The sequence below is a fragment of the Neovison vison genome, chromosome 11 (assembly GCF_020171115.1).
Source record: "Neovison vison isolate M4711 chromosome 11, ASM_NN_V1, whole genome shotgun sequence".
Classification (NCBI taxonomy): Eukaryota; Metazoa; Chordata; class Mammalia; order Carnivora; family Mustelidae; genus Neogale; species Neogale vison.
This window is the reverse complement of record NC_058101.1, coordinates 106,681,942-106,707,881: the sequence shown is the minus strand read 5'-3', so window position 1 is coordinate 106,707,881 and position 25,940 is coordinate 106,681,942. Positions and strand designations below refer to the sequence as shown.

At 35.5% G+C, this 25,940-nt stretch overlaps 1 long non-coding RNA gene across 2 annotated transcripts in view; it reads left to right on the top strand.

The window, feature by feature from the left end:
* The first annotated feature begins 305 nt into the window (after positions 1-305).
* LOC122889335 overlaps positions 306-25,940 on the top strand; it is a 44,793-nt gene continuing 19,158 nt past the window's right edge. For both annotated transcript variants that reach the window (XR_006380885.1, XR_006380884.1), the window contains exons 1-2: positions 306-494; positions 1,079-1,210. This is a non-coding gene — a long non-coding RNA (uncharacterized LOC122889335). The remainder of the gene's footprint in view (positions 495-1,078; positions 1,211-25,940) is intronic.

Sequence of the window (25,940 nt, the reverse complement as noted above, 5' to 3'; positions counted from 1 at the left end):
GAGGTCCTAGAGAACGTGAGCCCAGCTTGACCCTAGTCTTATGCGCAGTTAAAGGCTCCTCACCTCCTCCCTTGCACCTTGGAACTTCCGTTCCGCCTGCCATTTCTGTAGCCGGAGTTATTTTGAGGGCACACCCTTGAGAGACGGGAAGAGTTGCGCGCCATGCTGTTACTGAATCCCTTTAAGGCGGATACGTAAACCTATTTTTTTTTAGATTTTATTTTTATTCATTCATTCATTCATTCATTCATTCACTTATTCATTTTAGAGAGAGAGAGAGAGCAAGCGGTGGGGAGAGGCAGAGGGGGGAGAGAGAAAGGAGGGGAAATGAACCTCAAGCCGACCCCACGCACTGAGCGCTGAGCTTACACCCGGAAGCTGACCCTTAAGCGACTGAGCCACCCCAGGCGCAGCGCTGCTATATAAACTTTCAAAATTCTTAGGGCAGATGTGGAGATCTACTCATCTTGCTGCCGCAGAGGACAGTCCCACAGGTAAGTTCCCTTGCTTATTAAAACCGCCGTCTACCAATTTGGGGAGGGGAGCGCTGCTTCTCTCTTCGGCCTCTCCTTGTACTCTGGGTGCTGGGCTAGTTTGCAAGCCCCTGTGATTTCACCCTTTCCAGTTTCTTCTTCTGCAGAGTCATGCCTACTTTCACCTTCTGTGTATTATGGAAAAGGATACCAAAGAACATTTTGTCTAAGCCTCTTATTTAAAGAAGAATTTTTTTTAAACTGTACTGAATAGAGATAAGAATTCCTGGTTGCCTTCAACCTTTCCTTGTTCCTTACTACCTGGTAAACTTGAGCAAGTGGCTTAAAGTCGGATTGCTTCTTGTTTCTTGACCTTACAATGGAGTTAACATGAGCCACGTTAAGCCATATTGCCTGATTCATAGGAGACCCTCAATAAATATTATTATTACTATTTTTGTTATTAGAGAAAGCCCATATGTGAGTGATATTATTGACACAGTAAGTGAAAGGACAGGGAGTGAAATAAGCCAAAGAAGAAATACTGATAAAATATGAAGACTGCATTTGGCCTTAGTGTAATCATTTTTTTTTTCTCCTTTAAGTTTCCATTGTGCTACCTCAACACTAAATTCACCTTGATGAAACACCTACCAGTTGGTGATGGCCTGCCTCCTGGATACCTGAAGATAAGCTTGGACTGGACAGTCAACCAGCTGAGAGATGCTATTACTTTGGTAAAATACTTGCATTCTATGTTCACTATTTTAGTCTTCTGGATAATAGAATGAAAATATTTATTTACCTCATAAAGATGTTGACAAAGTAAATTAACTTATTTCTTCAGAGAATTCCATACTCAAATGTTGAGTTCTACAATTATTTATTGCAAGAAAACCAATCTCTTCTGCGATGAACAGACAAAAAGATAGATTTTTCTTATACCTCTTGACAGTGATTTTAGGGTTTTCATGAATTTTGAAAGCTTATGAATAAAGAAAAGGGTGTAATCCCAGAAGTGAGTAGGAAGTTTATGATGAAGGATGGCATATGGATGGATGTCAGCAAGTATCAAGAACATTCAGGCAAAGATAAGGGAAGACATTGTGTGGGAGGAGTTGGCTCAGCTGTCTCAGGGTGCCAGAGATAGACCATCTTAAGTATCACCAAAATTCTGGATTCTGCTGTATATTTTTCAAATATTAGCTATGATTACAAAGTGCCTTGGAGAATTTAATTTAAAAATATTTTTCACTGGGACACCTGGGTGGCTCAGTTGGTTAAGCAGCTGCCTTTGGCTCAGGTCATGATCCCAGCATCCTGGGATCGAGTCCTGCATCGGGCTCCTTGCTCAGCAGGGAGACTGCTTCTCCCTCTGCCTCTCTCTGCCTGCGCTCGCTCTCCCTCTCTGATAAATAAATAAAATCTTAAAAAAAACATTTTTCACTGATAAATTGATTCTCCCACCTCAAGTGGAAGAATTCTAGTACTACTATGAATAATAACAAAAACAAGAACAAAATAAGATCAATAATATCAGGGCAATACACTGCACTTTTGTGCCAGGACCAAGTCACCTCACTAAATATCACAACAAACCTGTAAGGAAGGTATTCATATCCTTATTTTACATATGTGGAAAAAGAGGCTCTTGTAAGTTAAGAAATCTTGTCACAGTCACATAGGTTGGAAGGGCTAGAACTAGGATTCAAAGCTGATTTTTGATCCCTCTACAATGACATATACAACTGGTTTATAGTTTCTGTAGTATAGTTGGCATTCTGAATTGTCTCTCAGTAATAAGAGAATGAATGTTAAACTTGTGAACTACATTGGCTTTAATTGCTACTCATTGTTTACCTTGTGGAAATGTTCCGAGAAAATACACCAAGAAAGCCAACCTGCACGAGAAGTAGTTTACACATTATAGAATATTGGCTAGGTATGATTACAAAGCTTTTCTCTATTATGATAAAGTCACAGTTTTTTAAGATGGCATAAATTGTACATACTTTAAAAATAGCTTTTAGTGTTTCCTGAAGCATGCTCAATTTTCAAAAAAATCTGATACAATCTTCTGAATCTTTAATTAGAAGACAGAGGATGTGCTGGCATAACCTCAACAGGTTAAATTATGAATTATCTTTAAGATCTTTCCTTTCTTGTTTTCCTTCTAGCCCCCAATACCTACACTTTTTTACTTCTGGTTTTTAACCTTAATTTCTAAATACTTGGCTCTGATCTGCCTTGATGTAGAGAGAGACAAGCTTATAGTGGGAAGACATTCAGTTTAGAGTCTTACATATGCCAAGTACCTATAACCATATGCACGGTGAGAGAAATAGTCATAAGTAATTTTGGTGTTATTATTATGAGTGTTGGAAATTTTTCTTAGTTATAAAAACAGTCAAGATATAGAAAGAACCAAATTAGTTAATGCATACTTTACTTGTTTAATTCACAGATGCATATGAACAAAAGTTATAAATGTTGATTCATTCTCAATTGAAATCTTTAACCTTACAGAGAACAGCTTTTACTTGATACCTTTTAATTATACTTTTTAATATTTAGCAAGGTTATTATCACCATTACTATGTGTACAGAATAACTCCCCCTTTAAAGAACTACTCTCAAAAATATTCAAATATTTGCCATATGTCAGGTTTTCAGCTAATAACTCAGAAGAGGTATTCCTTTTAGTTATATCCTTTTAAATGTGCCTTCAAAATGATCTAAATGAACTTTAATCAACTGAACAAATTTGTTTTTGATTGTTGAATCACTTAGGCAAACTGCCTTCAAGTGCAAGTAAAATACAAAGTGAAATAAATTTGAATAGCAGAATGTAAGACTGTCCTTAAAATATGTCTTTAAGATAAGAGTCACATTTAAACTGCGTTTTTGTTGTTGTTGTTGTTGTTGTTGGAGGCCAACAACTTTTATTGGGTGAAACGAGATGAAACAGTATATAGATAACACAGCCCATGTTCTGTTATATACTAATCCACAGCCATAGAAAAACTTACTTGCAGAAAGTGAGAATTAAATATACATGCTTTAAAAATGACATGCTTTAATGACTATTTTGCCCCCCCCCCAATTTTAGGCAAACCATGTACATTTTTGGCAATAATAATCCATGTATACAAACATGCAGGTACAATACTGGTTCTCAGTCAGGACCAGTTTTGCCCATCAGGAGACATTTTTGATTGCCATGACTTGGATTCTGCTCTGGGCATCTACTGGTGGAGAGGCCAAGGATGCTTTTTAATATCTTAAATTTCACAACTCCCCACAACAAAGAATTTATAGTCCCAAATGCGAAGAGTGCCATTGTCGAGAAGCCTTAAAGTAAAGGTATCTCTGAGTGATGTGATAGAGTATTAAAAGCATTAATAAGTAGGGTGTCTTGAGTTCAAGATTTAAAGTTAGTATATTGGGGAGGATTGGAATACCAGAAGGTTTGTAAGCATAAGGAGAAAAAAATAATAAGGCATTGAGTATATAGGCATCAGAATCAAACTAGATGCTATGAAAAACCTAACTGAGCCAGGTTATCTAAATAATACATACCAAGTTAGAGGAAAACTAGAGAAAAGTAGGAAAGCTTTAATTACACTTAAGTACTTCACATTCAAGGTGATGGGACCATCCAGTGGTAGAAAGTCCTTAATAAACTGTGCTTGAACAGCTGGACATCAGTATGACCAAAAATGACTGTAAACCCTGACTTACACCACACAAAAAAATTAATTTGAAGTAGGTAAGAGACTTCAGTGAAAACCTGAAACTGTACAACTGCTAGAGGAAAACCCAGGAGAAAATCTTCATAATCCTGGTTTGCTCAAAGGCCTCATAAATAGCATAAAGAAAACAGGAGGAAAAAATTATTAAAGTTTATTTTAAAAGTAAAACATTTGCTTTTCTAAAGATATTATTAAAATAACAAAAGACAAACCACAAGTTGGGAGAAAACACAAAATTTATATCAGGCAAAGTGCTTATATTCAGAATATATGAAAAGGCCCTATACTTAATTACAGGAAGACAAGCAACTTAATTAAAGTATTGGCAAAATACTGAACAGACGAACCAAAGTAGGAGACCAATAAGCACATGAAAGGTTTGTCAATATCATTTACCATTTGGGAAATGCAATTTAAAATCATATGAAATAGCAGTATACACCCATTAGAATGGCTGAAATTGGTAAGACTGATAATACCAAGTATTAACAAGTATTTGAAACAATTGGAACTCTTGTACACCACTGGTGGAATGGAAAACAGTACAATTGCTTTGGTAAACAATTTGACATCTTCTTAAAAAGTTAAACATATATCTACAACTCAAGAATGATAAAGGTATATATCTCGGCAATGACTTGAGCATGAATATTCATAGCAGCTTTATTTGTAATAGCCCCAAACTGGAAAGAATTCAAATGTTGATAAGCAAATGAATAAACAAAATGTAGGGCATCTGAACAAGGTAATATCACTTTTAACAGTTAACATGAAAAAAGCTTCATGACATGCAACAGAGATGATAGCTCTGAAAATGATAATGCTGAGTGAAAGAAGCTAGACAAAAACAGTATATTCTCTATGTTATCATTTTTGTAAATTTCTAGAAGCAGCAAACAAAGCACATTTACTAAATGGGCCTTTGGTTGCCTGGTGACATAGATACGGTAACATAGGTAGAGGGATAGATGGACTGAAAAACCTGAGGAATCTTTTGGGACAATGGAATATCTTGAAGTGATGATTATGGTAAGAGTTTCATGGGTATATGTATCAAATTATATACTTAAAATCTGTATATATAAATGATCTCAATAAAGTAGTAAAAATTTAAAAATTCTATAGATATCTTTTGACCAGTGTGGTAGAAAGGGTGGTGAATAAGTGCTTGCCAGTTGTAACTGTAGAGAAGGAAAGTCCCAGACAGACTCTATGTATTTAGAGTTTTGAGATCCAGTTGCCCAGCGCCTGGGCTAACTTGGTAACATAACCAAATACTGGCTTGCTTTCTTTCCCTGTTAACGTTCTTTTCATCCCCTACTCCTATTCTGGAGATCAATTCCAGAAACAGAATACCTAGCCTATCTTTCAGAGTCTGCTTTCTGCTGAGTACTCAAGGAAAGATACATCCTTTCTTCAAAGTGTCTCCATACTGTGAATATGGCTGAGGCCAGAAGTGGCAGAGGTCTGTTAGGATCTTGCAGTACAGAAGATACTTTTGAGTAATACCTTCAGGGAAGGAAGAACTGTAAATTCCTGAAAGTGTTCGATTGAATTATTCATTTGAAACTTCTCCTACTTTAAGTTGTTTCACAACTTTATTTTATGTAAATGTAGCATGGTAATAAGAGATATATTTCCAGCCTATCCTAGTGTAAGGATTCACTTGAGCTTCTGGGTTGAAGGAGAATTTGCAAACTTGCAACCTACTTTAGTGCCAAGTGAAACCAAGATGTGTTTTGTGCATTTCATTTAGGGATATTAGTTTGCACTTTTATTTCCCCAAGGCTACAGCAAATGGATACTGTGTATCTTTTCATCCAAACGGGAAAATGTTCCTGAAGAAAAGCTTTGGTTTGCTTTGTTATTAAGGTAACATTTTAAAGTGATAATAGATGTTATCTATAACTTGAGAGTAAGCTTTAGATCTGGAGAATGGAGTCAGTGGATGCTGGAACTTGATTATACCAGTTCTTGAAGAGCTGAACTTACCCATTTCTTCCCAACTTTGTGTTTAGTGACATCACATAGGCAACTTGAAATTGGCAAAGGTGAGAATATTTATACCATGGAAATAGTAAATGCCACAAATCAGAGCTTTTCTTCACCCACCATCACTGGCCATCACTGACAAGAAGGCAAATGATACCCTGTGGTAATTACCCTCAGTTTATGTCCTCTAGCTGGATGATCACTGAGCTGCCCATACAAAGTAACCATAACTTAGAGGTAAAAGGGACTGGAAATCACTTTTAAACTTTCTTACTTTGCCCATGATAGAATGGATGTCTAGAGAGATAAATTGATTTTCTCAGTTCACCCAGTCAGTTTCAGGACTTAGACTAGAATCAGCCTCTTGATTTTTAGCAACCTATGGGAAAATTATTTTCTAATTATTCAGATTTGCAAAGAACCCCTACAGTTGTGTGGACTCAGCTTGACCTTAGGGTCTCAACCAAACCCTTAAATGATATTTGGGTCCAAAACCAATATTCATGACTTTCATTATGGCAAATCCAAAACAAGCCTATAGAGATGTTTTTGTAGTTTGTTTCATTAGCAACTGTAAATCTTTTGAGAGTTGAAGCGTCCAAGTTAACTTTCTATAAGTGCTAATGTACATCTATAGACTCAAGTGAAAATTGCAGTGCTGCTTCATATATATCCCAAATTTAGTTATTTTTAAATTCATATAATTTATTGGACCTGATGATAAAAGAGAACTGTGAAACAGATCTGATTTCTCAACACCCTAATGTATAAACAAATGATGTCAAAGATAAAATGATATAAGATATCTAAGACCTGAAGGACACATTTCCAAATATTTATAAAAGCAGAATATATACAAAATATCCTCAGAGTCTTGCACTCATGGTGCTAAAAGAATTTTGAAGAGACCCTTAGTACATCTTTATTATTGATTTACAAATTGGTATTTGTTGAATTAATTGATTGCAGAGAACAGTCTAGAACTTAAGGTAGCAACTTTGTTAGCAAATTCCCGTGTTTCTAAGTGTCCTACAGACTATGGGGAGTCTTTGCAGTGTGAAAGGAGAAGGTTAATTCCAGTAATAGGAATATGAAAAGCATAAACAGTAGTTGGGGGAAGACTTTCAGACAGGAGTAGTTTGTTCCTCCTCCTTAACTGTAGACTGTGGAAGCTCTCTTCATTGCTACTTGGATGGGTTTGGGAGGTCAAAGACTCCTATTCCTCTGTGGTAAAATTTTGAGATGAAAATACTTCTACATATGCTCTGGGAAGAATATTCAATGTTATTCACTAACTTTACAAAGAATTCTGTAAATCCCCCAAGGATGAAAGTAGGGGAAACAAGTAATTTTTATTTGGTATCTGTTATGTGCAGCACTGTATAATGCATTTAAATGCATGACTTCATTTATTCAGCCTTGAAGAAATGGTATTTCCTGGCTCTGATCTGTTGGACCTGCCTGCCTGACCTGTTCCAGCATATTCTTAACCTCTTAACCCTCATAGTCATCACTAGTGGATTCTAGAGTTAATCAGGTGAATCAGGATGCAGGATGGTGAATAACTATTTTAGTTATTTTACAAATCTTTATTATTCAGTGTGCTTCCTTGGATGTGTCATTTACACACAAAGTTCTATATAATGTTGGCATTTTCTAGCAGGAGCTCCCTTTGGCAAAAACTAATGAAAGGAAACATCTTTCTGTTTGTAAAGATAAAATATTCTATACAGTTTTTGTAACTGGCCTGTGAAACGAGCAGGTTGAATTCTATACATAAGTGGCCAGTTTTCCCTTTGAGTATTTAGTACTTGGGTTTGCTTTGTTTACTTGAAATATGTGGCTGTAGTTTTCCAATAGTCATTTGAAGGCTTTTGTCTGGACTTAAAAATATATATTGTAGTTTGATCTGAAGTTTTCATCAATTGAGCTGATGAGAAAGCAGGTGGTCAGAATGAAGCAAGAGAAGCCTTAGATTGCTGCAGGCATGCCTTACTATAAAATACAAGTGAGCAATATATAAAAGAAGCAAAAAATTGAAAGGATGGAACAATTTCATATTTCTACACAAAAAATTGCTTAGGATTTTTTCTTATTCAATAGGGGGAAATATGACCTTATGTCTTGGCTCATAAATAAATCTATTCAACATTTTCCAGCATGCCTACTCTTTCCTGCATTGTTGGGTGTATCCCATAGCCTTGAGAGAACACAGAGTTTAAACCTAACAAATACTCTAATTCCTCCCCAACCATTTGAGAAAAACCTGAGATCCCAGAGTTCCATTCTTTTTATTGATACAGTTTTCAAAACCCAGATGAAAGCAACTGGGTGTTTTACAAAGAAGAAAGGTGTTCTGAGTGAGATAGGAGCTCAGAGGGGGATTTTCAGGCTATAAATATGCCTGAGAAACAGTGAGGCAAAGAGTAGTAACATAAGTATGCTTGGTGAATTGAGTTATATCTTTGAATGTTAGGCCACTGGATTCTCCATTGTGCTTATGTCCCTTATAATGAGTTAGGTCATTAGGAAAGTATGCTATCTCAATGACTTTTGTGATCTTAAATACCTTTAGAGATTTATAGGCACATCACCATTAGTATGAGGAAATTCTCATATGATACAGCATAGGGTAGTGTTTAAAGGCAAGAACTTCGGAGTCAGAAGACCTGAATTCAGGTGTGGCTCTGTCACTTGCTAGTTAGGACCTTGGGGCAGATTTGGTAGCTTTTAAGTTGTATGGGTCCCAGTTTCTTCATGGGTAAAATTAGAGTGGTAATAGCAATTGCCTTTTTAAGGTTATTTGTATGGATTTCATGAATTATTGGATGCAAAATTCCCAGCCCAGGACCTTACATCTAGGAGGCAGTCTGTATGTTAGGTCTTGTCACTACTTGTCCTTTTGGATATAGGAAGAAGCCAGTGGTTAAGTTCTAGTATTCTGGTTCTGCCAGATGCTGGCAAGCTGTCAAGGCAATCTTTGAATTTAGAGTTCTCACCTGGCATAATGGCAGAATTAACTAGTTGTAGCTATATGAACAATAATAAGGAACTGTTTAATAAATTATAGTATAATAACTAAAATGTGTTGGTTAGTTTGTTTAGGTGTTACTGTTTTAAGTGCTTCACATATACCAACTCACTTACTCCTCTCAGCAACTCTATAGATAAGAATTACTTTTTATCATCCATTTAATAGTTGAAGAAATTGAGACAGAGAGATTAGGTAACTTGATGCATGTCTAGGAAGTGACAGAGCTGTGATTGTGTTAAAAAGCAAGATATATATTATGACCCCATTTTTTGGAAAAGAAACTTTTACATATGTATGAATTTCATTTTATACACAATTGACGAACATGGATTTTAACTTTGCAGGTCCACATGTAGATTATATTTGATAAATACTGTAAATGTATTTTCTGTTTCTTATGATTTTCTTAATAGCATATTCTTTTTTCTAGTTTATTTCATTATAAGAATACAGTACGTAATACATATAACATTCAAAATTTGTCTTCATTGGCTGTTTATGTTATTGGTAAGGCCCATTGGTAAGGTCAGCAGTAGGCTATTAAGTCTGGGGGGAGTCTTAAGTTATACACAGATTTTTGACTGACAAGGGTCACTGCCACTAACCCCCTGGTAGCCAAGGGTCAGCTGCATATATAAATTGTTAAACACACACACACACACACATACACACACACACGTATACCATACAAAAGAAAATTCAGAGAGCTTTAATTGATTTGAATGTTTTCTTGAGCAAGAAACAAATCTTTGGTGAACAGGGAGATTTTAAACCTGAAAGTGTGATGAAGCTTGGAAGCATGTTATAGGATGGCTTATAAAGAGAGAATGAGGAAATTGTTTAACATTTACAATGATTGATTGTTAACAATGGGTATTTCCAGACAGAAGTGGATTGGTTAAAAGTGATTATATTATACCAGTTTTGGAAGACAACTTTAGGTTTCATTTATCAGAGGCATTTACAAGGAATAACCTAAGTTAAATTTTGCTTAAGTACATGGAATAAACTAGATCAAAAAAATTTTTTTAATGTGGCTTAACCAGTTTTGTCTGCTCAGATCTTAAATCTGGTCTCCATTTATTTTAATAATTCCCCCCTTTTGGTCCACATAGTCTCTTGTTACTCTCAGGTACCACTGTAAACATAGTCACTAGAACAGATGGTCGTTTGCTATTACTGGGGGATATTCTCCAAAATGTTAAAAAGCTAAAAGGAAGTATATCTAAGAAGTGGAATTTAGGGTGGCCTCACATTTCTTATCTTTGCTTAATGACATTTATAATCTTTCTATAGTAAACATATTACTTGAATAATAAAATAAACTGCATGCAAAAATAAATAAACGGGTTAGACTAGATGAACTTTTTAAAATTCTGTTTTTACACATACCAAATAAATACAGTAACAGGGAGGTTTTGCTATAGGAGGGTGGACAGTAACCGTCCTCCCACCCTGGCCCCATTTATCTCGGGATTTTAGGGACATACCTACTCAGGGTGTGTTGCCGTTGCCTGTGCTGTTGGCATCTGGAAAATCACTGGTATGGAAAGCCTTGCTACTCTGTTGTGACTTTAGTACCACCTGAGTCTCACTTGTCTCTCCTCTGTACTAGTTTCCAGAGCAGCAGTGGACCAATAGAAAGGGCGAGCCCATGCCTGTGGTGTGTTTGGGAGAGTCATTATACAGTGACATACAATTCCATTCCATATGAATCATAAAGTATACTTATATTCAACTGTTTCTAGTAAAATGATTGCTGATCAAAATGTTCAAGAAAATGAGAGGAGAGGGGCACCTGGGTGGCTCAGTGGGTTAAAGAAAATGAGAGGAGAGAAAACAGATTAGCTGTTAAAGTCTGGTGCTACTGCAGTGTCATTTTGAAACACTGTCACTCTGGAATATGCAAGGGGCAGGTCAAGGCTGTGTATAAGTGACAGCAAACAAGAATGCCAATTGAAAATAATTTTATATATGATTTTTTTAAAAAATCAAAGTCACTATGAAAAAATAGAAAATTATTATAATTTTTAATAGTACTTTTTTTTTTTTAAAGATTTCATTTATTTGGGGGAGAGAGAGAGAGCATGGGTCGAGGGGGGGTTAGGCAGAGGAAGAAAGAATCTGATGCAGATTCACATTGAGCGGAGAGTCTGACACCGGACTTGACCAAGAGTCAGATGCTTAACCAACTGAGCCATCCAGGTACCCAACTAATAGTACTTATTTTATGGTTAGTACTGATCATGGCTTGAATGTGTGAGAGGTGTATTCTTTTTATAGTGTTTACGGTGTCTGAAGGTCTTAAACTTGCTCTTACCATAATCACACTTATGGTTAAACTATATGATTCTTTGGAGACAGAGAATGTGAAATAATGACTAAATGAGCAGAATATGAGCTGTTACAAATATGTCTAAGCTGATGGTTATGATATTTACTTAAGCATAAATTACTGATTATTGACCACTTCATTTTCCAAAGATAAATGCCCTTTCTCTGTGGGTCTTACTATAAATGTGACAGTATCTGAAAGTCTGATTTTTATATATCTACCTGAATAGACCTTGAAGTTCTACTCCTTCAGAACTATGTGAAGAGGAAAGACATTTCTTATCTGGATTAAATTTATTTGAATATTTACCATTTTAAGTCTTATGATCTTTCTTCCTTACCATCAGAGGATAAACTAACTTAGAGGATAGAGCCAAAGGTATTGTCTTATGTTGTTTTAGAGAAAAGAGTAACTTTCCTAAACCCATACTTTGAACACAGAGCATTCTTTTTTATTAAATAAATAATTTTAGTTCTAACTTTATAGATGTAAAAACTAAATATTTTCCATCTGAAATCTAGTTAGTCTGTATACAGTATGTAAAATCTCTAACTTTTTAACTAAATAAATACAATTTATTTCTAGAAGGAAGTAAAAGCTTAAGAGTCAAGAGACATTTTGAAGCAGTATTCAAAGGAATAACAGAATCCTTATAGTTAGAAGAAAAGGAGGTGGGTCCTGTTCTTCTGTTTCCTTCCTCTTTATCTAAAATATTATTAGGCAAAGAACATGAAACAAGTAAGTCATAGTGGTCAATAGCCATCTTAAAAGATGAAAGGAATGTGTGCTAGGAGAGACTCTCTTCAGGTAATTCAGAAGAAAGAGCTAATGGCACACCTCACGGATGTTTAAGGGTTAATAGCTAATGACATAAATGGAATCAGTTAACTTTATTTTAATTTGTGCTGGGAAATCTACATGCATTTTGGAAGAAGAGAGTCTGACTCAGCACTACTCTGGGCATCTCTTCATTTTCACTCCAGCTGAGTCAAAGTCAGCTTGCTTGAGAGACAGTCCCTTTTTATTGCAGTGTCCTGCCCTCACCAGAATTTAGAAAGAACACATTTAAGACTACTTAACCAGAAATTGGAAGAGTTGACAGAGGAAAGTCAATTAAGGTAAAATGGACTTGCTCTGTCAATGATGCAGATGGTTGTTTATTTTGTAATGGAGTAAGCCCTAGCATGGCAGGATCAGAGCACCAGATTTGCCTTTTAGATAATAGCATTGAGGTCTCAAGTCTCTGGCTGTTAGCCATTCTTTGGTACTGCCCAAGTGAAAATATAACTTCTTCAAATTTTGATTAAAAAATCAACCTATCATTTATTCATTCAATAAATATGTATGGGTTTTTCCTATATGTCAGATAAAGTAGTATATTCTCTAATAATTAATCAGGAAAAAAATAAATGAGATTAATTTGTCTCTAAATGTGGGGCACACGTTCTTCTCCCTCTCTCATTCTGAGAAACATCTATGATTGGACTTTTTTATATGCCCGGTTGATGTCTTCCCAATTACATAATAAAGTCAAAACAATTTTTTGTAAGTTTTTATCTCAGATGCAATACAGGAATCCCTAAACCTCAAGTTTTTTTTCAAGGATTCACTATTGATTAAATATGATTGTGATTTGCTAATGAGAAAATCTGAGAAATTCACAGAGTACGTAAATGTCCCAGAAATGGGATGCTCTGCAGTTGGTTCACAAAGTAAGATTAATGATACCATGTAGTTGGTGATGACAAGGCCATGCTGAGCAGTCATGGGAGGGTTAGGTTGTGACCATCTGTTTTCCATGTGATGTCTTAATAAACACCACCACCTACACTGAGGTGTTATTACAGTCAGCCTCCTGGGTATTTGTAGATCAGGGCACTTGGGCACAAGGAAGGAATTGTTACATTTCCTTGAGTGACCACATGGAATGCTTGTGACCTATATTAAAACAGGGGTCCCATTTTAAGGGGTGTGTGTGTGTGTTTTAACTGCAAAGAACAGTTGGTGAAGGGATGCTAGGGATGGAAGGTTAAGATGAAGAGGTTTGCTTAGAAAGAAATTAGGAAAATTTAGAAAAAGTAAGGCAGAGGAAAAGATAGCTCTGATTTTTGCCAAGAAGGAACTGAGAAAAGTCTGTTTATGTATTATACTTAGTATGAATACCATAATAATAATAAGGAATCCCTATGATTATTTACTAGTTAAAGCTGCCTACCTCTGACAAGCAATAGATACATATGTATGTGTTTATATGTGTATGTAATATCAGCAGAACACTTATTCATTCAATAAATATATGATATTTAAAGGAACTTACTATATGCCAGGTAAACCAGTTTTTTTCTAATAAGAGATACCTAATCCTCTCTAACAAGAGATCAGAAAAAAAACAAGTTTTACATATATATAAAACTTACATTATCATTTATTAAACTTAATGTTTAATTTATTGTTACATAATATATATATTAAACCTATTGTTAATTACTATTAATTAGGCTTATTAAACAATATCATTAATATGCTAATAATAGGGGACACCTGGGTGGCTCAGTGGGTTAAAGCCTCTGCCTTCGGCTCAGGTCATGATCCCAGGGTCCTGGGATCGAGCCCCGCATCGCTCTCCATGGAGCGGATAGCCTGCTTCCTCCTCTCTCTCTCTCTCTGCCTACTTGTGATCTCTGTCTGTCAAATAAATAAATAAAATCTTTAAAAAAATGCTAATAATAGTTTAATATGTATCTATACTGATGTATTTAAAATGCAATGAGTATATAAGATTATGCTTTTCTTAATAGACATGGTTACCCATGAGTCCGAAAATAATTTATCTGAAACATTACTTAATAGTGAACACAGATGAAAAAACAAATTGAATTGAAAAAAAAAAAAAGACTTGTATGTGATAAAAGATGTATATTTGGGTTTAAGCTCATTGGCCTTTCTACTTTATTCATAGAGGAATGCTTCAGTCCTTCATTGATAACATATCTCTATCTATCTATCTATCTGTATTAAAGATTGATTTATTTATTTGAGAGAGAGAGAGAGAGAGCACATGCCAGTGAGGGCGGGGGAGAAAAGTCTCAAACAGACTCCCTGCTCAGCACAGACCACCCCCCAAGTCTAGCTCCATCTCACAACCTTGAGATCATGACCTGAGCCAATATCAAGAGTCTGATGCTTAGGCTACTGAGTCACCCAGGCACCCCCATCTATATATTTTTTATACAGACAACATTAATAACAGTTTGGATTAGCTGCAGGTTTCAAGGGGCAAACTTAAGGAGAAGAAAAGGAAATGACCCAGTTTGAGTGAGAAGTCAGAACAAATAGATGGATAAGATGGAGAGAACACAGTTACAATAGTCACAGAAAAAAAAAAAATGAAATTAATCTTAACCAGTGTAGTTTAGGGGTATAATGATCTTGCCTACCTCAGTAGTACCCAAAGATAGGGTGATTTTTCCAGCACTGTATTATAATTGCTTCTTTTAATAAAGAATTTGAGCTACCCACAAAAAGGTTGTTAGATTTGTTTGCTTGTTTTTAGTAGGACAGGAAATATGTAATCATTTTAGCAGTATTTCTGACAAAAATTGTGAAGAAAAAGTAAAAGCTTGACTCATAAAGTACTTGTGAAATTTGCTTTTATAGAAAATCTCGTTTCCAATTATGCAAGATAAGTGAGTTTTTGACTATGTGATGTTCAGTCTTTCTAACAAACAAACTGAAAAACTATTCTTTAGTAACCTATCTCATTCTTGTAGATTAAATGACTTTTAGACGCTTCAAAGGCAGATTTGATCTTGCTAGCACACAACTCACATTGACTGAGCACAAGTTAGGTCTCCTCTTGGATTTTAAGAAGAGTCCATGATTATGAGGTTCTGGATTTGGAGGTGCTGCAATTTCATGCCAAGTGGCCATTGGCATTGTATATTTCCTGTTGTAAAAGCCCGTTTCATATTGGAAGTTCAGGGAGAGACCAGTGAGAGGTGAAAATTTTGCTGTATCACTGCCTATATTTACAGATAATCCTGTTTCATTTTTAAGATATATTGCTTTCCACCAACTTCACATTTATGAATATCCCTGTCTTTTTTCTACTCAATTTAATTTCTAATAGCCTTTGCCCTAACTTAATGTAGTGGTCTTTAAATGCTTTAAGTCCGCTGTTTTAAAGGACATATTAAATTCATGCCCCAATAAGAAAATGCTAAATCCTTTGCTGCCTTTCTGGACCTCACCTTCCACATTTAGTTACAGGCAAGAAAATAGAGCCTAAAGCCTAAAGCTCACTTTGGGGATTAAGAGAACGAGATCGCCTTCCTGATTAACAGCTGACTAATTATGAGTTACTGTTAGGCCTGGAGGGAAATTGCTTCTGTTCTGGCTTTTATAAACTCAGAGTGTCTAAGGAACATTTTGAAAAACCTCATCCACTTTCTGAATTCCACAACTAAATCTCCTTCTCTATTAATCACTGCCCTGACTAGTTCAAGTAGGAAAAGGAAAAAAGCAAAACCAAACCAACTAGAAAAACAAAAAATACAGTGGGTTTCTTGACATTTTAAGATAAGCTAGAATTAGATCCGCACCCTATCCATGTATATAACACACAAGAAAAACAGAACAATTAAAAATGTTGAGTCTTCTTCCTTTGAATATTCAGTTTGGATTCAAAGTTCATAAGGCACAGTAAATTATTGGAAAGTTCTCTGTGTGTGTGTGTTCTCTCTTTTTACATGCAGTTTTCTGATGGTCTGAGGAGGTAAATTACCTTCCTTTGCTGTCTCTGTTGTGTACAGCTGCTTTCTTGGAAAGATAAGCCCCAGGTCCATTTGAGAAATGGGTAGCAATGTTACTGGCATTTATGCTAAAGCTTCTGCAAGACAGTGACAGCCGCGGCTAAATACCTGATTTTGTGCTGAGAGTGGTGCTGGCTGGCAAGGTCTAAGGAATTGCCTCCAGATTTGCTAAGATTTTAGCTCTTTCTGTTGATCATTTTCACCCTTTTCTACTGGCTAATTCTATATTGCTACAGAACATTAGAATACTAACCCTCTCTAAAAAGAGAGAAAGACACCTGATCCTATAAAAAATAGTTCTCAAATTCGAAATGTCAGGAAAGCCTACTTGTCATTATCCTGTTGAAGTTATTTTAATAAACAAAACTCATTTTAATTTTCTATAAATAATTCAATATGCCTGGTTTGTGTTTATTCTCTCTCTCTCTCTCTCTTTCTGTTTTTAAAAGTAGGCTCCATGCTCAGCATGGAGCGCAGCATGGGGAGCTTGAACTCACAACTTTGAAATCATAATCTGCACTGAGATCAAGAGTTGGATATTCAGCCAACCAGGTGACCCTATGTTTATTCTTAAGGACTAAGTTCAGAGGCATATTATGAAGTAAAGATAGCCATGCCTCAGCATCTCTAAAATCTGGAATAATTTCTAAAACAGTTGAAATTTGCCTACTGGTTTGGTATTCTGTGGAATAACAAATGAGAGCAATAATTCGGATTTTATTTTAAAATTATTTGGAATTGTTAGAAATAATTATGGAGTGTTGATTATTCAAAAGCTATAAAACATCTTGATCATTTTCAGTGCAACAATTTATAATGAAATGTCATGAATTTTATTTTTAATGCACTTCATGGTTTTTAAAGTTTTAGCAAGACATAATTCAACAGCAAATAGTAAATAACGGCCATTTAATAACTTTTCCAGACAAGCTATTTACTTTCAAAAGTGGTTAGCCCTAAAATATTTTCCCTTGAATCTTATAAACATAAGTTGTAGGCAGAACTTTATAGATACATAAAAATAAAGTGAGTAAAAGTAAACCTATAGTGATGAAAGTCATAACAAATGAAGTATTTAGGTTAATTGTGTTGTTGCATATTTTAGAGGATATCCTGAGTTCTGAGTCAATTACTTAATTAAAACAATCATAATTATCATCAAGTATGTTAGTAAGTATTATGTACATAGCTTGTAACAGAAATTTTGTATGTATGCCTCTGAGTTTATGTTATGATAAAAATACAGACAAGTTCAGTATCACCATTTATTTTCCCCAGAATGTTTACTGAACCCAATCCTGTGGGCTGTCAGATGTTATAAAAATAGAGTTCTATGGTCAAATAAAAACCTTGGTAATGTTGTGTAAAATTCAAACTGGTCCTTTAATATAAAGCTTCTTGTTCTATTTATGGGTTAATGTGAACTGTGGGTCTACAACAGAAATTATTTATCATATTTGTTAGGCAATTGCATTTGTCAGGATTCTCCAGAGAAATAGGACCAATAGGAGATAATATAAGGGATTTATTATAAGAGATTGGCTTACAGGATTATGAAGGCTAAGAAGTCCCATGATCTGTCATTTGCAAGCTGAAGGCAGGGAAAAGCTGATGGTGTAGTTGTGTCCAACCCAAAGGCCTGAGTACCAGGGGAGCCAATGGTAGGAGTCGTTAAAAATAATTGTGGAATATCCCAAGGCCCAATAACCAGGAAGCTGGTGGTGTAAGTACAGAAGGCTTGAGAAACAGAAGTACCAACATCTGAGGGCAATAAAAGGTGGATGTTTCATTTCAAACAGAAGGCAAATTTGCCCTTTCTCTACACTTTTGTTCTATTCAGGTCCTCAGTGGTTTGGATGATGCCTTCTGGCACTGGTGCCTGGAAACACTCTCAGAGACACACCCAGAAATAATGCTTTACCAGCTATCTGGGCATCTCTTAGCCTAATCATACTGACCTGTCAATTAATCATTATAACCTTGAATATGATAAAAGATCTAAACTTCACCATTAAATTAGTTAACACTACATCTGAAACTAATGATGTACTATATGTTGGCTAATTGAATTTAAATTAAAAAAGTGATAGAAGTATTTCAATTATGACATTTTAAGATAACTAAATAATATCTTTCTCATTTTTAGTTGAATATTTTTATAATATTTTGTCATAAGGTGTTTTTTCTTTAAGCATTTCTTTGTTGATCACCTATTTAAAAGCAGACTATTTAAACTTGACCTAGATATCAAAGTATGTTTTTCCGAGTTAAAAACATAGCTCTTATTCACTGTCAATTAGTCCAAGACCAGAAGAAAACATACTAAGCTAGTAAAGCTAGATGTTGCAGTTAGAGAGAATGCCAACTTAACAGTCTTCATGAGAAAGGAGACCCTCCACACCAAGACATCATAGCTGTTAGCACCACGAACTGAGATGACCTATGCCAATCTGGCTTTTTCCCAAGAAGTCTTTGCTCAGGAAAGATAAGACCGTAAATGAGTAAGTGCTTTCACTGTTTGATTCTGGAAATTCATGTAAATCATTTTTTCTGAGATAACTATCTGCCTATCTGGGTAAACAGCTCACTTTTCAAATAGCCATTTACTTAGAAAGATCATGACAAGTCCTTTTACTGCATCTATCCATGCCACATTTTCACCAACTTTATGCATTCCCAGTACATTCCTCTCCCCAGAAAACTTCGAAAGACCCGCCTTAAACTACTTGAACTCAGATGTCAAAGTCTATATATCTCTCTAATTCTCCTCTTCTAAGATGCTGCTAACATGATATTCTGCTTTACTACAGTTTTCATAAACTACGCTTTATTAATTTATTGTTTGGCGATATTTTACAGAATTCAATAGTAGGGTCTCAAATAGGATAAATTAAGTGAAGATATTTTTAGAGTATTAGGTCCTGAGCCCGGTGATTTTGTAAGTCAGGAACTACCTGGGATTGGGCAGAGTTTATACATAATAGTTTTGGATTGGTGAGTAACGCAAAGCAAGACTTTTGAAGCAAATCTTAATAAATAAGCTATTAGTCTTAATACATACACTGTTTTCATTGGTTTACAATCTAATCTTTTAGGAGCAAATATATTTCATTGAGCAGGCAGAACATTTTTTACCTTGGGCCCAGTATTGTTTAACATCAGAACAGAAAAATATGCCTCATCCTTGTAAGTGTTTAATGAAATTTTTTCCAGGTTTAGTGAAACCGGGAAATTATGTTGGTTTTAGTTCTCACTGTCTTGCAGATATAGGATGAATATATATTTATTTGTTCATTGGACTAACTGTTAAAAGAGCGTTTAGAAGAGTTTAAATTAAAAGAAGATTGCTAGGTTAGCTATAAAAAATGGCTAGTGTCCTACAGGGCAATAAAATTTTAACGTTTGAGGTTATCTTTCCTACTGGGGAGAAATCATGTAACTTCCCAATAGCTGAATTTTTATTTGCATATAAATAGCAAGTTAAACAAAGATACATTAACCTAAATAATTTAATAATTCTTGGTTGTGCCTTAAAAAAAAAAAGTTCCAGTATGTATAAAAGGGTATTAAGGGGTATACCACCCTTGACTTGCCTTACTTCAAGTTTTAGAAAAATTTTAAAATATTAATGATGTGTCATTGCAAAATAAATAAATTCCTTCAATTATCCACTCCACAAAACCAAGGCCTCTGTTCATTAAAAGCTTTAGACTGTTGTATGTAGTACATGTTCAAGAAGTCTGTTGAGTTGCCTTTCCCTCAACCTCCAAAATTTATGGTTGTATGGTCTTAATTGCAGCCTTGTTGATTCTGAGGTTTGTGATTTGAGGTATTTACTATATACTGTCTCATTTCATGCCTTGCTTTCCCTCTTCCCAGCCACTGCTATTACAGCTATTATAATCAGAATGCTTTAACATGAACAAGTTAAAGAGAGGTGAATGAATGCTAATGGTACTTAAATAAGGCAATTTTCATAATGTCATCTGAATAACTAAGAAACAATTTTAAATAAGGAAGACTGCAAATTAAGTGGACGATGATCTAAATATTTGAAATTGGAAAAACACACTCAGAGTTTTGGTTGTTTTTTGTTTTTTTTGTTATTTTTTTTTTTTCAGGGGTCAACCACCCCTGGAATGGGTACAGTATATGGCATGAAAACAACTGTTATTTAAATTAGGAAGAAAGTAAAAAAAAAAAAAAAAAAAAAAAATTAGGAAGAAAGTGAAGCCTGGAGATAAACATGGCTGAAGGAAGTAGAGCTTTGTCTTGGATACGATTTTGGTATTCGATTTTATTTATTTATTTATTTGTTTATTTATGTTTTAAAGATTATTTATTTATTTATTTATTTGACAGAGATCACAAGTAGGCAGAGAGGCAGGCAGAGAGAGAGGAAGAGAAACAGGCCTCCTGCTGAGCAGAGAGCCTGATGTGGGGCTTGATCCCAGGGATCCCTGGGACCATGACCTGAGCCGAAAGCAGAGGCTTTAACCACTCAGCCACCCAGGCGCCCCTTGATATACGATTTTAGTCTGAAGATAATAATTACAAAAAAACTTCGAGACAACATTCAGCGTGAAATGTTTGTGTATGATGGTAGTGGGAGGGAGCTATTAGGCAAAAAATTGGAAGTGTTGCAAAAACATAACTGTAGAGACCTTTATGTTTCAAAATAATAGAAGTTTGGAGAAGTAAATGAAACCACTTTTTCACAAACTAAAAAGCCAGAATGAGAAATTTGATTTGATTTTTTTGTGTTGAAAATAGGACTGTCATATATTAGAAAAGTAAACTGAACACAGTGTTCAGGATGTAGAAAAAAGACTGAAATTAGATTGACCAGTTGAGAAGCCATGGCAATAACTCAGACAAGAAGTTAGGAGAATTTGGATTAAAATGAAAGGGCACAGCTTGGGCATTTTGATAGATATGTTTACAGAACTTGGTGACTGATTATAATACAAAAAATGAAAAGAAGATAAGAAGCAATGATAAATCCATGATTTTTAATGTTCATCTGTGAAATGAGGAGTTAGGGTTGTGGAAGTGGAATGGAGACAGGATTGTGAATCCAATTTAGACATGACGAGTTCATGGTCTGCGGCATTCAATTGTGACATGAATGCTAGAGCAAAGGACAAAGTTGACGAAGAAGTCAGGGCTTAAGATAGAAATTTATGAATCAGGCATCATTCAACCTGTGAAAGTGGGTGATGTTTCTCATGGAAATGGTACAGAAAATTAAGAGCACATGCAAAGATCAAGGCCATAAGATACAGGATCAAGAACAGATAGCAGTTTTATTAAAGGAAAGAATATTAAATTTGGTAAGAAGAAAGCCATTCTTGGCCTTAGCGATTGAGGTTTCATTTAGGGAAAGGAGATTGCAAATAAGTAAGAGTAAATGGAAAGGTAAGAAGATAAAAGCAACAAATATAGCCAAGATCAGTGCATTTCAAGAAACCTGACAGCAAGTAATGATAGCGCACAGCTGTGTATATAGAGAATGATGTTAAATGCAAGTGTATTGCTAACAATACAAACCAAGGAAAAGATAGTTGAAGGAATGCATTAAATTAGTGTATATTTTTCAAACTAGAATATATTTTTCAAATATATTTTATTTTTCAAAAATAAATTATATTTATTTTTATAAATAAATATAATATATTTATATATTTTTCAAACTAGATGGAAAGATAAAAGGATCAATATAAAGTTATATATTGGTGATATGTATCATACATACAATAACAGATAAAAATTATGTGGATTCCTTTAGGTAAGGAGTGAAGCAATGTTTGAGAGATGAGGTGGGAAAGAAAAGAGATTTTTTTAGCAAGAGCATATCTGGACATATTTAGTAAATCAGCATGGAGGAGTGACCCAATGTCCTTTCCTCCTACTCATTGATATGGGGAGCTGGGAGTTCTTGGTGAAAAGCTACAAAGATTTGTTTTATGAGCACGGAGATCTTTTGGGCAGGAAGGGGTCAAGACCTGAAGTACTTTGTTGTGAAGGAAAAAGTTATGGAAAACTTTAGAATAGATCAAGGGTCTTTTAACAAGGTTGTATGTAGGGAAAGTAATAAGGCTGCTGAAGAAACAGAAAGAGGAACAATGGGCTGGTGTCTGAACTAAAAGTTGGAAGGTTGAAACTCCCTTGGTGGCTTCCACTGGAACCTGTTCTGAGTCAACTGTCTTACAGGCAACCTTGTGTCCTAAGGGGAATCATGCAAATGAATACATAGAAACCAAGTTATAAAGACCTATGGCATTGGGCTAGACTTATGGGACAGGTGTTGAGCATAGATTTGAAGATAGGTGTGTTCTCCCTAGCACCTGAGGACACACTGCAAGACCAGCAGTTGCATTGAGAGGGCCTTGCACCAAACTGTTGGACTGTCCTTGTGTCAGCAATGACAACAGGTGTTAGAACTACATCATGAGAAACAGAGGTGGGCCAGCAGGGGTTGCTGCTTAAATATCAGGTCATACAGAGACTAGTCACAATGGGTACATCTGATTTAGTGCAACAGGTAAGCCCTAGAAGAATCTGTTCAAAGGATTAATTTGGGGGGAATTTTTATGAATCCTTAGAAGGGAAAACTCAGTGAAAGATTGTTCTTCCTGCCAGTTTGGACACATAGATGCTGGATTTTCCTATATTTTCATCAGAAGACTTCTCACCTGACTTTGTATACTGTCATTGGAGAAGTGGAAAAAGATACAGTAGTTTTTCCTATTATGACAAAAAGCTTATATATATATATTTATGATAGACCACAAGCTTTGCTTTGGCAAATTATGATTTAAGTTCTGGTTCTACTATGTACTATCAAGTTGTACAATTTTATGTGAATTATTTAAACTCTGTGAGAGGGTAAATGAGAAAAATAATACCTGCTTAGAGATCTATCTTACTAAGTAGTACAGAGAGAGGATATAGCTGAGTGCCTGGCTCACTGTATGGTGGTGGCAATTGCCATGATGACTATTATTGTTATGGTTAATTCTAACACCAGGTCAATCATATTGCATAGATTTCTATTTCGAAGTTTGGAGTTAAGTAACAAAAAAATTTTTTTTGAAACTTGTCTGTGTTCAATTAAAATATGCATCCCAATGGGGGGGGTCCATCATCCCAATGAGTGAAGGAATGCTTCTTCCCTACTCTTGGTTGTCTCTTTTTATGTGGAGTAATCTTTTTTTTTTTTTAAGATTTTATTTATTTATTTGCCAGAGAGATAGAGATCACAAGTAGGCAGAGAGGCAGGCAGTGGGTAGGGAAAGCAGGCCCCCTACTGAGCAGAGAGTCCAATGTGGGGCTCGATCCCAGAACCCTGAGATCATGACCAGAGCCAAAGGCAGAGGCTTAACCCACTGAGCCACCCAGATGCCCCTGGAGAAATTTTAATAGTAATATTCTTCTGGACTCTTTTCACTTCTTGTACACTTTGCTCCATGGAGGATGGATGATTTAATTTGATGGGTGAGTTTGAGAGCAGGAATTGTTCATGCCTATCTCTCTCATTTATTCTCCTTGGGAAGTGAGATGAATACAAGGGTTGTGCGTTTGCCTGTCTTCATCCATGTTGTATATATACTCTGTGGGTAGCCCTACAGATGGGGAGGTCTAGTCAGGACCAGTGCTAGGGTACTGGTTGGACATGTCTATCTGATTCTGGGTGTCTATTTTAGGTAGCCCACTTGCCTACACATTTAAGCCACATTTCTTAATTTTTCTTGCTCACAGAAATTTGTATTTCCTCTTAGAAGTATTCACCATCATATGGGAAGCAAATAACAAGTGGTTCGTTATCAAAGATTCAAATATTTTGGAAATTGGTAAAATTTTAAAAAGCTACAAGTGAGAGAGAAACCTAAGACTGTGAAAATGTCCCAACCATCAGTGTTTCTCCCAAGGGAAAGCAATTTATACCTAATCACATAATAATAGCTCAGAACTCCAGACAAGGATAATCTGCTGCTACTATAGTTGCCAGCGTTTTTGAATTTACGAAGTTGTTTCATAATGGTTGTGTTTTATTTGGATTAACCATATCTGGTTTAAATGGGCACAAGAAGGGTAAGAAAGTTGATGTTAAGTGACTTAACCAACTGTTGTTTGATATTCAATATCTCTAATTTCTATAAATATGACACAAGTTAAATAACATGGTTCTTATTTTACAGATATGGAAGCTAGGACTTGGAAAACTTAAGTAACTTCATTAAGATAATAGATGGGTAGGATTTTAAGTTAAGATTTGTCAACTCATACCAGAGTTGTGTTGTTCCAAAGCTCATGTTTGTTCTATTCTACCTTACTTTCTCTTTCAAATGAATATTCTGTGAATTCAAGTCCTGTTCTACTTCCACTTTATTGCTTAAAGTATTGACTTGGTTTTCATATTACTGACATTTGTTTACTTTAACCTGATAATATCTACAGTTATTGCAATTCCATTTCTAATTTTAACATCAAAGAATAGAAACATAGGGTGCTCAAATGTCTTCATTTCCTCAGCTAATAACTTTGCTTTGTATAGACCACAATGCTAAGCATACCAAATCTGAGGATCAAAAGAATTTTAAACCCTGCACACTTTCAGAGTATACTTTATTTAAACCTGCTAGTGTCATTCATGCAGTGGGCAGCACGGCTAAGTGCAGAAGACCATTGTAAGTTGTAATGGCTGCAGCTGACTCTTAATGAGGTGGGACAGGTACACAAGACAGAGAAAATATTTTTCAAGAGAATTATCAAATGAAGGGTAAAACCTCCTGATCCACAAATAAGATTTGTAATGAATCTAGGTCTGAGGTTGCTTACTTGCATGACAGCAGTTTCTCAAAAGCAGTGTATAGATGAAACACGACGTTATTCTGAGCCCTAAATGTAAACTTGACACAAGAATTGTAAATAAAAATAATACTTAACCATTTTCTTTATCTTTTCAAAACACTGTCATTTCTACTCTATTTCTGCTGTTTTACAGAGGATAAATGAAAGGTAGGTCTCTAGGTTGGGTGAAATGTATTGAGAAATTTGCCAAGGAGAAATCTGATAGATTTATCATCTTACAAAATTTGCTCTTCTCTTGCAAATTGTAACTTTTGTTATTATTCAGATAGCTGCCCCTGGGTGAGATAGTCTTGAATAGATGAAGAAAGAGGCTTATTTCATGGGCATGCTTTCTCATAAAATGGGAATTAATGCTTCCTTTTCTTGAAAAATAGAACTGCACTTTGAACCAGATGAGTTGAACATAAGCAGGAAGGCAGAGGATAGCTTCTGAGAGGACAGGCTGTGGTTTCAGGTCAGGTGTAACCTCAGACAAAGTCCTTCTGTTCTAGGAATCTTGTGCCCATCTATGAAATGGAAACAGTGATACTACTTACTTGATATCTATACAGTTATTACCAAGAATATATTAAACAGAGCTTTTAAAATCTCAGATACATTGTAATGACTCATGTTGGATATTAAAATAGTGGCTATGGCCATATGGTTCAACATTACATTTAAATTTAT